Source organism: Somniosus microcephalus, chromosome 4 (genome assembly GCF_052327205.1).
Source record: "Somniosus microcephalus isolate GS21.2 chromosome 4, FLI_Smic_1.0, whole genome shotgun sequence".
In the NCBI taxonomy this organism is placed as follows: Eukaryota; Metazoa; Chordata; class Chondrichthyes; order Squaliformes; family Somniosidae; genus Somniosus; species Somniosus microcephalus.
The window spans coordinates 159,868,006-159,881,321 of record NC_140990.1 but is presented as its reverse complement, the minus strand read 5'-3'; the positions used below and the strand labels follow the sequence as shown (position 1 = coordinate 159,881,321).

Genomic DNA, 13,316 nt, shown 5'->3' with positions numbered 1-13,316 from the left:
CCATCCCCGACCCTGGGGGTGTCCGATCACCGACCCTGGGGGTGTCCAATCCCCGAACCTGGGGGTGTTTGATCCCTGACCCTGGGGTTGTCCAAACCCCGACCCCGGGGGTGTCCGATCCCCGGCCCTGGGGTGTGATCCCCGACCCTGGGGATGTTTGATCCCCGACCCTGGGGTGTGAAGCCCGACCCTGGGGTATGATCCCCGACCCTGGGGGTGTCCGATCCCCAACCCTGTGGTGTGATCCCTGACCCTGGGGTGACCGATCCCTGACCCTGGGGGTGCCTGATCCCCGACCCTGGGGGTGTCTGATCCCCGACCCTGGGGTGTGGTCCCCGACCCTGGGGGTGTCTGATCCCTGACCCTGGGGTGTGATCCCCGACCCTGGGGGTGTCTGATCCCCGACCCTGGCTTCTGATCCCCGACCCTGGGGGTATCCAATCCCCGACCCTTGGGTGTCCGATCCCCGACCCTGGGGGTGTCCGATCCCCGACCCTGTGGGTGTCCAATCCCCGAACCTGGGGGTGTTTGATCCCTGACCCTGGGGTTGTCCAATCCCCGACCCCGGGGGTGTCCGATCCCCGACCCTGGGGTGTGATCCCTGACCCTGGGGGTGTTTGATCCCCGACCCTGGGCTGTGAACCCCGACCCTGGGGTATGATCCCCGACCCTGGGGGTGTCCGATCCCCAACCCTGGGGTGTGATCCCTGACCCTGGGGTGACCATCCCCGACCCTGGGTGTGTCCGATCCCCGACCCTGGGGTGTTTGATCCCCGACCCTGGGGTGTCCGATCCCTGACCCTGGGGTGTCAAATCCCCGACCCTGAGGTGTCTGATCCCTGACCCTGGGGTGTCTGATCCCTGACCCTGGGGGTGTTTGATCCCTGACCCTGGGGGTGTCCGATCCCCGACCCTGGGGGTGTTTGATCCCTGTCCCTGGGGTGTTTGATTCCCGACCCTGGGGGTGTTTGATCTCCGACCCTGAGGGTGTCTGATCCCTGCCGCTGGGGTGTTTGATCCACGACCCTGGGGGTGTTTCTTCTCCGATCCTGGGGGTGTTTGATCCCCGACCCTGGGGTGTTTGATCCACGACCCTGGGGGTGTTTCTTCTCCGATCCTGGGGGTGTTTGATCCCCGACCCTGGGGGTGTCCGATCCCCGACGCTGGGGGAGTCCGATACCCGACCCTGGGGGTGTCCGATCCCCGACCCTGGGGGTGTTTGATCCCCGACCCTGGGGGTGCCTGATCCCCGACCCTGGGTGTGTCCGATCCCCGACCCTGGGGTGTTTGATCCCCGACCCTGGGGTGTTTGATCCCTGACCCTGGGGGTGTTTGATCCCCGACCCTGGGGTGTCTGATCCCTGACCCTGGGGGTGTCTGATCCCTGACCCTGCGGTGTTTGACCCCCGACCCTGGGGGTGTTTGATCCCTGACCCTGGGGGTGTCTGATCCCCGACCCTGGGGTGTTTGATTCCCGACCCTGGGGTGTTTGATCCCCGACCCTGGGGGTGTCTGATCCCTGACCCTGGGGGTGTCTGATCCTTGTGTGATGAAATATTCCATTCATCACTGCCTGTGACTGTGGTTGGTTTCAGTTTCACTTCCCTTACCTCTGTTCCGTTTCCTCACCATAGTACAATACAATGTGTAGGGCTCCGCCCATACCTGGCCCATTGTATTGTACTATGTGTAGGGCTCCGCCCATACCTGGCCCCTATGTAAGCTGGCCCAGCCTGCAGCACATCCAGTACGGCAGAGCTCTGGATGGAAGATACCTCTCTCCTGTGTGTTACATTCTAAGTCAATAAAAGCCTTGTTTTGTTTCGCTAACATCAAGTCTCGGATTTATTGAGGCACATCAATTTTATTGACTTAATTTTCAACACAATGGATCAACTCTTGAAACCTGAATGTTTGGATTTGGACCAGCATGCTTCGGGTGCATCGGCACGCTTCGGACACTGGTTTATGTGTATGGAATTCTTCCTGGACAATTCCGCAGCCGTCAAAGGCGCTACGGACACTGCGAGTATGAAACTCGGAATGCTGCGGAATTGGGTAAGCCACCGGGTTTACCCCCTCATCCAAGACGCCGACATGTACCCGGCCGCCTGCGACATCTTAAAGGCGCATTACCAGCAGCCTACGAATGAGGTGTATGCTAGGCATCTGCTCGCTACTCGCGCACAGCGACCTGGGGAATCGGTGGAGGAGTTCCTCGGCACCCTGAAAACGCTTGGCAAAGACTGCAAGTGCCAAGATGTAAAAGCCGCAGTGTACACTGACGAGCTTGTTCGCGATGCCTTTATCACAGGCCTCAGCTCCACTTACATCCGGCAGAGACTGCTGGAAAAAACGGGATTGGACCTGAAGCAGGCTGCGGACACAGCGCGATCCCTGGATGTGGCCCAGAGAAACTCGGACGCCTACTCTTCAGCCCGCGCCGTCCACGCCGCCACGTGCGCACCAAGAGCGCCGCCATCTCGGAAGGCATCTTCCCCGCCCGGCAGCCCGACACTGTCGGGGCCCCGCTCTCCCCCCAGAAGCCCTACGACAGCCGCGACGCGTCGGGGACCCAACTGCTACTTCTGCGGGCAGCCGAAGCACACCAGAAACCTGTGCCCGGCGAAAGGCACCACCTGCTTTAAGTGCGGTAAGAAGGGGCACTTCGGGAAGGTGTGCAGAGGGAACCCCGCCGGAAAACCCGCCACCGCCGCGTGTGCGCCGTGGGAGCTGCCATCTTGGACGCCATCTTGCCCGACCTCGTGGGGTCCGCCATCTTATGAGCAGACAGCGTGGACGCCATCTTATCTCGATCAGGGCCCTACAGTGGCATCGGTCACAGTGGACCAGACCAGGCCGCACCCGCTGTCCAAATCAATGGTGGACATCGAGGTAAACGGGTGCGGGGTTAAATGGTTAATTGACAGTGGAAGCACGGAGAGTTTTATCCACCCTGAACTGGCACAACAACTCTCCCTAAAGGTGGTCCCTACTCGGGGTACCATCTCTATGGCTGATAAAACCCAGACATCGACCATCATGGGTTACTGCACGGTACAATTGTCTGTTAACGGAACTGTATACGACAATTTTAAAGTATTAATCATGAAGAATCTATGTGCGAGCGTGATCTTGGGCCTAGATTTCCAGTGCAACCACAAAGCATCACGCTCAAGTACGGTGGGTCCCAGCCGCCTCTCACAGTGTGCGGTCTGGCTACCCTGAAGGTAAAGCCGCCTTCGCTATTCGCAAACCTTACCCCTAACTGCCGGCCAATAGTGACCAAAAGCAGGAGGTACAGCTGGGAGGACAGGCGGTTTATCGCGACCGAGGTAGACAGGCTCCTGAAAGAGCGCATTATTGAACGCAGCAACAGTCCGTGGCGCGCCCAAGTGGTAGTGGTAAGGGGTAGCGAGAAGAAACGGATGGTGATCGACTGTAGCCAAACGATCAACAGGTACACCCAACTAGACGCCTACCCGCTACCCCGCATATCAGAAATGGTGAACCAAATCGCCCAATACCGGGTGTTCTCCACCATCGACCTCAAGTCAGCGTACCACCAGCTCCCTATCAGACCAGAGGACCGCCCGTACACCGCATTCGAGGTGAACGGACGCCTCTACCAATTCCTCAGAGTCCCCTTTGGGGTGACGAATGGGGTCTCGGTCTTCCAGAGGGAGATGGACCGCATGGTCGATGACCACCACTTGCAGGCAACCTTCCCCTACCTCGACAACATCACCATCTGCGGTCACAACCAGCAGGATCACGACTCGAACCTCGAGAGGTTCCTGAAAACCGCACAAAAACTCAACCTCACCTACAACGAGGACAAGTGCATTTTCAACACCACGCGCCTCTGCATACTAGGCAGCGTGGTGGAGAATGGGGAAATCGGACCAGACCCCGACCGATTGCGCCCCCTACGGGAGCTGCCCCTGCCCAACACTCCCAAAGCCCTGAAAAGGTGCCTGGGGTTATTTTCTTATTATTCCCAATGGGTCCCCAACTACTCCGACAAAGCCCACCCCCTCTTGAAAGCATCCTCTTTTCCGTTCTCTGCTGAGGCCCACGCCGCCTTCAAAATCATTAAGCAGGATATTGAGTGGGCCACGCTACAGGCAGTGGACGAGAACACTCCATTTCAAGTGGAAAGTGATGCGTCTGACTTTGCCTTGGCGGCCACCCTCAACCAGGCGGGGCGGCCCGTAGCTTTCTTCTCGAGGACCCTCCAAGGGCCCGAGATCAGACACTCCTCCGTGGAAAAGGAGGCCCAAGCCATCGTGGAGGCAGTGCGCCACTGGTGCCACTACCTAGCCGGCAAACGCTTCACCCTACTTACCGACCAGCGGTCGGTAGCGTTTATGTTCAATAATAAACAGAGGGGGAAGATCAAAAATGATAAGATTCTTAGGTGGCGGATCGAGCTCTCCACCTTCGAGTATGACATCATTTACCGGCCAGGGGCCCTTAACGAATCCCCTGACGCCCTCTCACGAGGGATGTGTGCCAGCGCCACCGGGGATCGGCTACAGACCCTCCACAACGACCTCTGCCACCCAGGGGTCACGCGGCTGTTCCACTTCATAAAGTCCCGCAACTTACCCTACTCGATTGAGGAAGTTCGGTCTCTGACCAGGAACTGCCGCACTTGCGCTGAGTGCAAGCCTCGGTTCTACCGCCCAGATAGAGCCCACTTAATCAAAGCTACATGGCCCTTTGAGCGGCTCAGCTTAGATTTCAAGGGCCCCCTCCCGTCCGTCGACCGCAATGTTTACTTCCTGAACATTGTGGACGAATACTCCCGGTTCCCATTCGCCTTCCCCTGCCCAGACATGACCAGCGCCACGGTCATTAAATGCCTCAACAGCCTGTTCTGCCTGTTCGGTATGCCGAGCTACATCCATACGGATAGGGGGGCGTCCTTCATGAGTGAAGAGCTACGCCAGTACATGCTGTCCAGGGGGATCGCCACGAGCCGTACCACCAGCTACAACCCCAAATCAAATCAAATCAAATCAAATCAAATCAACTTTTATTGTCATTGTTAGTGCACAAGTGCAGTACAACGAAATGTAGGCTTGCGGGGTACATCCCCCGGGGTAACGGTCAAGTGGAGCGAGAGAACGGGACAGTATGGAAAGCAGTCACTCTAGCTCTAAGGACCAAGGGCCTCCCTATCTCCCGCTGGCAGGAAGTCCTCCCAGATGTGCTCCATTCGATACGGTCGCTATTGTGTACTGCCACTAATGCCACGCCTCATGAACAAATGTTTGTCTTTCCCCGGAAATCCACCTCAGGCGTATCCATGCCGTCATGGCTCTCCACCCCAGGTCCGGTATTCGTGCGAAGGCATGTGAGGGGCCACAAGACGGACCCTCTCGTGGAGCCAGTGCACCTACTCCACGCCAACCCCCAATACGCGTATGTCCGGCACGCCGTCGGAAGGGAGGACACCGTGTCCATAAAAGACGTCGCCCCAGCCGGTAACGACAACAACCACGACAATAGCAGCAACAACGATCACAGCAACTCTTACCCACCCACTACTCTTTCATCACCCCCGGAAGAACATCGACCAACGGCACCCCCAACAACTACCCCTTCACCAACCCTGGCGGCACCCCCGGCAGAGACCCAGGAGGCCACCGGGGACACCCAGCCAACACCCGCGGCACCACAACAGCCACGTCGGTCGCAGAGGACTATCAAACCCCCGAACAGATTAAATCTATAGAAGCAGCACGGTGGCATAGTGGTTAGCACTGTTGCCTCACAGCGCCAGGGACCCGGGTTCGAATCCGGCCTCGGGCAACTGTCTGTGTGGAGTTTGCACATTCTCCCCGTGTTTGCGTGGGTTTTCTCCGGGTGCTCCGGTTTCCTCCCACAGTCCAAAGATGTGCGGGTTAGGTTGATTGGCTATGATAAATTGACCCTTAGTGTTAGGGGGATTAAATACATGGGGTTACGGGGATAGGGTGGGATATGTGTTGATGTAGGGGTTACGGGGATCGGGTGGGATATGTGTCAGTGGAGGCTCGATGGGCCGAAATGGCCTCTATCTGCACTGTGGGGTTTCTGTGATTCTGTGAAGGGGTGAATGTGATGAAATATTCCATTCATCACTGCCTGTGACTGTGGTTGGTTTCAGTTTCACTTCCCTTACCTCTGTTCCGTTTCCTCACCATTGTATTGTACTATGTGTAGGGCTCCGCCCATACCTGGCCCATTGTATTGTACTATGTGTAGGGCTCCGCCCATACCTGGCCCCTATGTAAGCTGGCCCAGCCTGCAGCACATCCAGTACGGCAGAGCTCTGGATGGAAGATACCTCTCTCCTGTGTGTTACCGTCTAAGTCAATAAAAGCCTTGTTTTGTTTCGCTAACATCGAGTCTCGGATTTATTGAGGCACATCACCCTGACTCTGGGGTGTGATCCGTGACCCTGGGGTGTGATCCCTGACCCTGGGGTATGATCCCTGAACATAAGAACATAAGAAATAGGAGCAGGAGTAGGCCAATCGGCCCCTCGAGCCTGCTCCACCATTCAATAAGATCATGGCTGATCTGATCCTAACCTCAAATATACTATCACTCTCCATCCCACCCGAACCCATGTGATCTCCCGGGGGAGGCGGAAAGCCAGATAAAAAAAAAACCAATGGCCAATTTGGGAGAAAAAATCTGGGAATTTCCTCTCCGACCCATCTAGGCGATCGAAACTCGTCCAGGAGATCACTCTGTCCCTATATTTTCTACAGTACTTACCTTCTGTAAAGGCGATCTCCACCCCAGCCAGGAACAGCAATAAAACCATCTCCTGAAATCTAACAGAATTAGAACACAAAAGTAGGAGCAGAAACAGGCTACACGGCCCCTGGGCCCGCTCCACTACCCACAGGGCCACGACCATTCCGAACCTAGACTCATGTCCAAATTCCTGCCCGCTCCCCGTAACCCTTAATTCCCGTAACCCTTAATTCCCTTTACTTCTAGGAAACTATCTATTTCTGTTTTAAATTTAATTAATGATGTAGCTTCCACAGCTTTCTGGGGCAGCAAATTCCACAAACCTACCACCCTCTGAGTGAAGAAGTTTCTCCTCATCTCAGTTTTGAAGGAGCAGCCCCTTATTCTAAGACTATGCCCCCTAGTTCTAGTTTCACCCATCATTGGGAACATCCTCACCGCATCCACCTGATCCAGCCCCTTCACAATCTTATATGTTTCAATAAGATCGCCTCTCATTCGTCTAAACTCCAATGAGTAGAGTCCCAATCTACTCAACCTCTCATCATATGTCCACCCCCTCATCCCCGGAATTAACCGAGTGAACCTTCTTTGTACTGACTCGAGCGCAAGTATGTCTTTTCTTAAGTATGGACACCAAAACTGTATGCAGTATTCCAGGTGCGGTCTCACCAATGCCTTGTACAGCTGCAGCAATACCTCCCTGTTTTTATATTCTATCCCCCTAGCAATAAAAGCCAACATTCCATTGACCTTCTTGATCACTTGCTGCACCTGCATACTAACTTTTTGAGTTTCGTGCACCAGGACCCTGGGGTGTCTGATCCCCGACCCTGGGGTGTGATCCCCGACCCTGGGGTGTGATCCCTGACCCTGGGGTGTCTGATCCCCGACCCTGGGGGTGTTTGATCCCTGACCCTGGGGTGTGATCCCCGACCCTGGGGTTTGATACCCGACCCTGGGGGTGTGATCCCCGACCCTGGGGGTGTTTGATCTCCGACCCTGGGGGTGTTTGATCTCCGACCCTGGGGGTGTTTCATTCCCGACCCTGGGGGTGTTTGATCCCCAAATCTGGGGGTGTCTGATCCCTGACCCTGGGTGTGTCCGATCCCTGACCCTGGTAGTCTTTGTATGGGGGGGATCTGATGGGGAGGAGCTTGGGGGGGCCAGGGGGAAGCACTACTGCTCCTCCAGGCCCACAAGCAATGCTGTAAAGGCACTTACCTTCTCCCCGAAGCTGTCCTCGCCTCCCTTCAGCTGCCGGGTTTCCCGAGGCCTGGAATCAGAGGCTGCCAGCCTCATTAAAATATTTAAATTGCCAGCCCACCTCCTGGAAGCAAGTTGGTAGCCCATCCCTTGTCCCGCCTCCGTTAAACCTGGAAGTGGGCGCGTTGGGGGCGGTTTTGAGATTTTAACAATTTTAACATCTGACCTGACCCCAACCCACCTGTTTTTTGGGGGTGAAAAGCTTGGATCCTGCACTCAATTTTTTGCAACCTTCTCAACTTGTCCTGCCACCTTCAAAGATTAATGTACGTACACCCCCAGGTCCCTCTGCTCCTGCACCCCCTGTAAAATTGTACCTTAGTTTATATTGCCTTTCCTCATTCTTCCTACCAAAATGTATCACTTCACACTTCTCTGCATTAAATTTCATCTGCCACGTGCATTTCACCAGTCTGTCTATGTCCCCCTGAAGTCTGTTACTATCCTCCTCATTGTTCACTACGTTTTCGAGTTTCGTGTCATCTGCAAACTTTGAACAATGGTGCAGTATTTCTAACTTGCCCCGTATACCCAAGCCCAGGTCATTAATATATATCAAAAATAGCAGTGGTCACCGCAATATACTTCCTTCCAGTCTGAAAACCAACCGTTTAACACTAATCTCTGCTTGCTGTCTGTTGGAGACCCTCCACACGGAGTTGGAGACCCTCCACACGGAGTTGGAAACCCTGCACACGGAGTTAGAAACCCTCCACACGGAGTTGGAGACCCTCCACACGGAGTTGGAGACAGTGAGTGAGAAGGTCGAGGAGGTACTGTGTATCTCCTGCACTCTTTGTTCCAGATTTCAGTATTTTTCCTCTACAATGGTGCAGTATTTCTAACTTGCCACCAGACGGCATCAGCAAGCTGCGTTCAAGGACACCAGCAGCTTGGCATTATAGAGAGTGCCTTCACCGTGCAAAAGCCTCCCACACACCTCGCAGTGAAACAAGAAGGGGAAGCGGGCATTGAGCCAAGGGACGGAGGGCGAGGGGAGGTGACTTAATGCTAAGCTGAAAACATTAGGAGGTTTCTAGAGGAGCAGCGAGAAGTAGAGAGGCTGAGCACTTTAGGGAGGGAGTTTCAGGAAGTAGGGCCAAGGCAACTGAATACTCTTCCACCCATGGTGGGGCGAAGGGATGGGAGTGACCATGAAGCTGTCGGATTGTCATTAAAAACTCAACTGGTTCACTGATCTCCTTCAGGGAAGGAAATCTACCATCCTTACCCAGTCTGACCTGTATGTGACTCTAGTCCCACACCAACATGGTTGACACTTAACCGCCCTCTGAAGTGCCCTACTGAGCCACTCAGTTACCACCACCTTCTCAGGGCAACTAGGGGTGGGCAATAAATTGCCAGCTTTGCCAGTGACGCCACATCCCAAGAGTGAATAAAGCAAAAGCCATACAAGGGTCGTCCAATGCAGCTGGAGAAGGATTGCATGGCCGATTACGTCAAATGCTGAGGAGAGGTTGAGGGGGGGTAACGCATTGCTGTCACATGTCCTTCATAGATTTGGTGCCAGGAGCACCTGAACTGGCGAGATTGATTCAGGGAATGATGAGACAGATGGTAGCTGGGAAGGTACAACACCTTAGAGATGAGAGGGGGATGGAGGTTGGTGGGGTTGGAGATGTGTGTTGGTTGGAAAGGAAGGATGGAGGGTGCATTCTTTCAAGGTTTTTAAAAATTAATTTATGGGATGTGGGCATCGCTGGCAAGGCCAGCAATTATTGCTCACCCCTAATTGCCCTTGAGAAGGTTGTGGTGAGCCGCCTTCTTGAACCGCTGCAGTCCGTGTGGTGAAGGTACTCCCACAGTGCTGTTAGGTAGGGAGCTCCAGGATTTTGACCTAGCGATTATTGCCTGGCACTTAAGTGGCAAGTAATGGTCGCACCACACATCAACCCAAGCCTGAATGTTGTCTAGGTCTTGCTGCATGCGGGCACGGACTGCTTCATTATCTCAGGAGTTGTGAATGGAACTGAACACTGTGCAGTCATCAGCGAACATCCCCATTTCTGACCTTATATTGGAGGGAAGGTCATTGATGAAGCAGCTGAATATGGTTGGGCCTAGGACACTGTCCTGAGGAACTCCTGCAATGATGTCCTGGGGGCGGAGATGATTGGCCTCCAACAATCACAGCCATCTTCCTTTGTGTTAGGTATGACTCAAGCCAGTGGAGAGTTTTCCCCCAATTCCTATTGCCTTACATTTTAGTAGGGCTCCTTGATGCTACACTTGGTCAAATGCTGCCTTGATGTCAAGGGCAGTCACTCTCACCTCACCTCTGGATTTCAGCTCTTTTGTCCATGTTTGTACCAAGGCTGTAATGAGGTCTGGAGCACAGTGGTCCTGGCAGAACCCAAACTGGGCATCAGTGAGCAGGTTATTGGTGAGTAAGTGCCACTTGATAGCACTGTCAACGACATCTTCCATCACTTTGCTGATGATTGAAAGTAGACTGATGGGGCGGTAATTGGCCGGGTTGGATTTGTCCTTTTTGTGGACAGAACATACCTGGGCAGTTTTCCACATTGTCAGATAGATGCCAGTGTTGTAGCTGTACTGGAACAGCTTGGCTAGAGGCGCGGCTAGTTCTGGAGTGCAAGTCTTCAGCACGATAGCCGGGATGTTGTCAGGGTCCATAGCCTTTGCTGTATCTAGTGCACTCAGCCGATTCTTGATATCACGTGGAGTGAATCGTATTGGCTGAAGACTGGTGATGGTGGGGACTTCAGAAGGAGGCATAGAAACATAGAAGATAGGTGCAGGAGTAGGCCATTCAGCCACTCGAGCCCGCTTCGCCATTCAATGCGATCATGGCTGATCATCCAAATTCAGTACCCTGTCCCTGCTTTCTCCCCATATCCCTTGATCCCTTTAGCCTTAAGAAATATATCCAACTCCTTCTTGAATATATTTAATGAATTGGCCTCTACTGCCTTCTGTGGTAGAGAATTCCACAGGTTCACCACTCTCTGGGTGAAGAAATTCCTCCTCATTTCTGTCCTAAATGGCTTACCCCTTATCCTTAGACTGTGACCCCTGGTTCTGGACTCCACGACCATCAGGAACATCCTTCCTGCATCTAGTCTGTCCAGTCCTGTCAGAATTTTATAATGAGATCCCCTCTCATTCTTCTAAACTCCAGCGAGTATAAGCCCAATCGACCCAATCTCTCCTCATACGTCATTCCTGCCATCCCAGGTATCAGCCTGGTGAATCTTCGCTGAACTCCCTCCATGGCAAGCACATCCTTCCTCAGATAAGGCGACCAAAACTGCACACAATACTCAAGATGTGGTCTCACCAAGGCCCTGTACAACTGCAGCAAGACATCCTTGTTCCTGTACTCAAACCCTCTCGCTACGAAGGCCAACATGCCATTTGCCTTCTTAACCGCCTGCTGCACCTGCATGCTTACCTTCAGCGACTGGTGCACAAGGACACCCAGGTCTCGTTGCACTTCCCCTTCTCCCAATCTATTGCCATTCAAATAATAATCTGCCTTCCTGTTTTTGCCTCCAAAGTGGATAACCTCGCATTTATCCACATTATATTGCATCTGCCATGCTTCTGCCCAATCACCCAACCCGTCCAAATCATCCTGGAGTTTCTCGGCATCCTCCTCACAGCACACACACCCACCCAGCTTTGTGTAGTCTGCAAACTTGTAGATATTACATCTAGTTCCCTTGTCTAGATCATTAATATATATTGTGAATAGCTGGGATCAAAGGACCGATCCCTGCGGTACCCCACTAGTCACTGCCTGCCACTCGGAAAAAGACCCGTTTATTCCAACTCTTTGCTTTCTGTCTGCCAACCAGTCCTCTGTCCAAGTCAATACCTTGCCCCCAATCCCATGTGCCTTAACTTTACACGCTAATCTCTTATGCGGGACCTTATCGAACGCCTTTTGAAAGTCCAAATACACCATGCAGGTGCAGCAGGCAGTTAAGAAGGCAAATGATATGTTGGCCTTCGTAGTGAGAGGGTTTGAGTACAGGAACAAGGATGTCTTGCTGCAGTTATACAGGGCTTTGTTGAGACCACATCTTGAGTATTGTGTGCAGTTTTGGTCGCCTTATCTGAGGAAGGTTGTTCTTGCCATGGAAGGAGTTCAGCGAAGATTCATCAGGCTGATACCTGGGATGGCAGGAATGACGTATGAGGAGAGATTGGGTCGATTGGGCTTGTACTCACTGGAGTTTAGAAGAATGAGAGGGGATCTCATTGAAACTTATAAAATTCTGACAGGACTGGACAGACTATATGCAGGAAGGATGTTCCTGATGGTCAGGCAGTCCAGAACCAGGGGTCACAGTCTAAGGATAAGGGGTAGGCCATTTAGGACAGAAATTAGGAGGAATTTCTTCACCCAGAGAGTGGTGAACCTGTGGAATTCTCTACCACAGAAGGCAGTAGAGGCCAATACATTAAAGATATTCAAGAAGGAGTTGGATATATTTCTTAAGGCTAAAGGGATCAAGGGGTATCTGGAGAAAGCAGGGACTGGGTACTGAAATTGGATGATCAGCCATGATCGCATTGAATGGCGGAGCAGGCTCGAGGGGCCGAATGGCTTACTCCTGCTCCTATCTTCTATGTTTCTATGTTTCTAGGATGTAGATTATCATGCCCTGGGGATTTATCGGCCTTCAATCCTGTCAATTCCCCTAACACCATTTCCCGACAAATACTGATTTCTTTCAGTTCCTCCCTTTCATCAGACCCTATGTTCCCCGACATCTCTGGGAGGTTATTTGTGTCCTGCTTTGTGAAGATAGAACCAAAATATGTATTTAATTGGTCTGCCATTTCTTTGTTCCCCATTATAAATTCCCCTGATTCTGACTGCAAAGGACCTACGCTTGTCTTCACCAATCTTTTTCTCTTCACATATGTATAAAAGCTTTTACAGTCAGTTTTTATGTTCCCTGAAAGCTTACTCTCATACTCTATTTTCCCCTTCTTAATTAATCCCTTTGTCCTCCTTTGTTGAATCCTAAACTGCTCCCAATCCTCAGGTTTACTGCGGCCGAGATGAATCGTCCACTCAGCACTTCTGGCTGAAGATGGTTGCAAATGCTTCAGCCTTGTCTTTTGCACTCACGTGCTAGGCTCCATCATCATTGAGGATGGGGATATTCTTGGAGCCTCCTCCTCCTGTTAGTTGTTTAATTGTCCACCATCATTCACGACTGGATGTAGCAGGGCTGCAGAGCTTTGATCTGATCCGTTGATTGTGGAATCGCTTAGCTCTGTCTATAGCATTCTGC

The 13,316-nt window shown here is 52.9% G+C and overlaps 1 protein-coding gene across 1 annotated transcript in view; it reads right to left on the bottom strand.

Annotated features, from left to right (window-relative positions):
- Positions 1 to 13,316, bottom strand: part of LOC147119962 (cytotoxic T-lymphocyte protein 4-like) — a 93,653-nt gene that overhangs the window by 45,586 nt on the left and 34,751 nt on the right. The window lies entirely within an intron of this gene.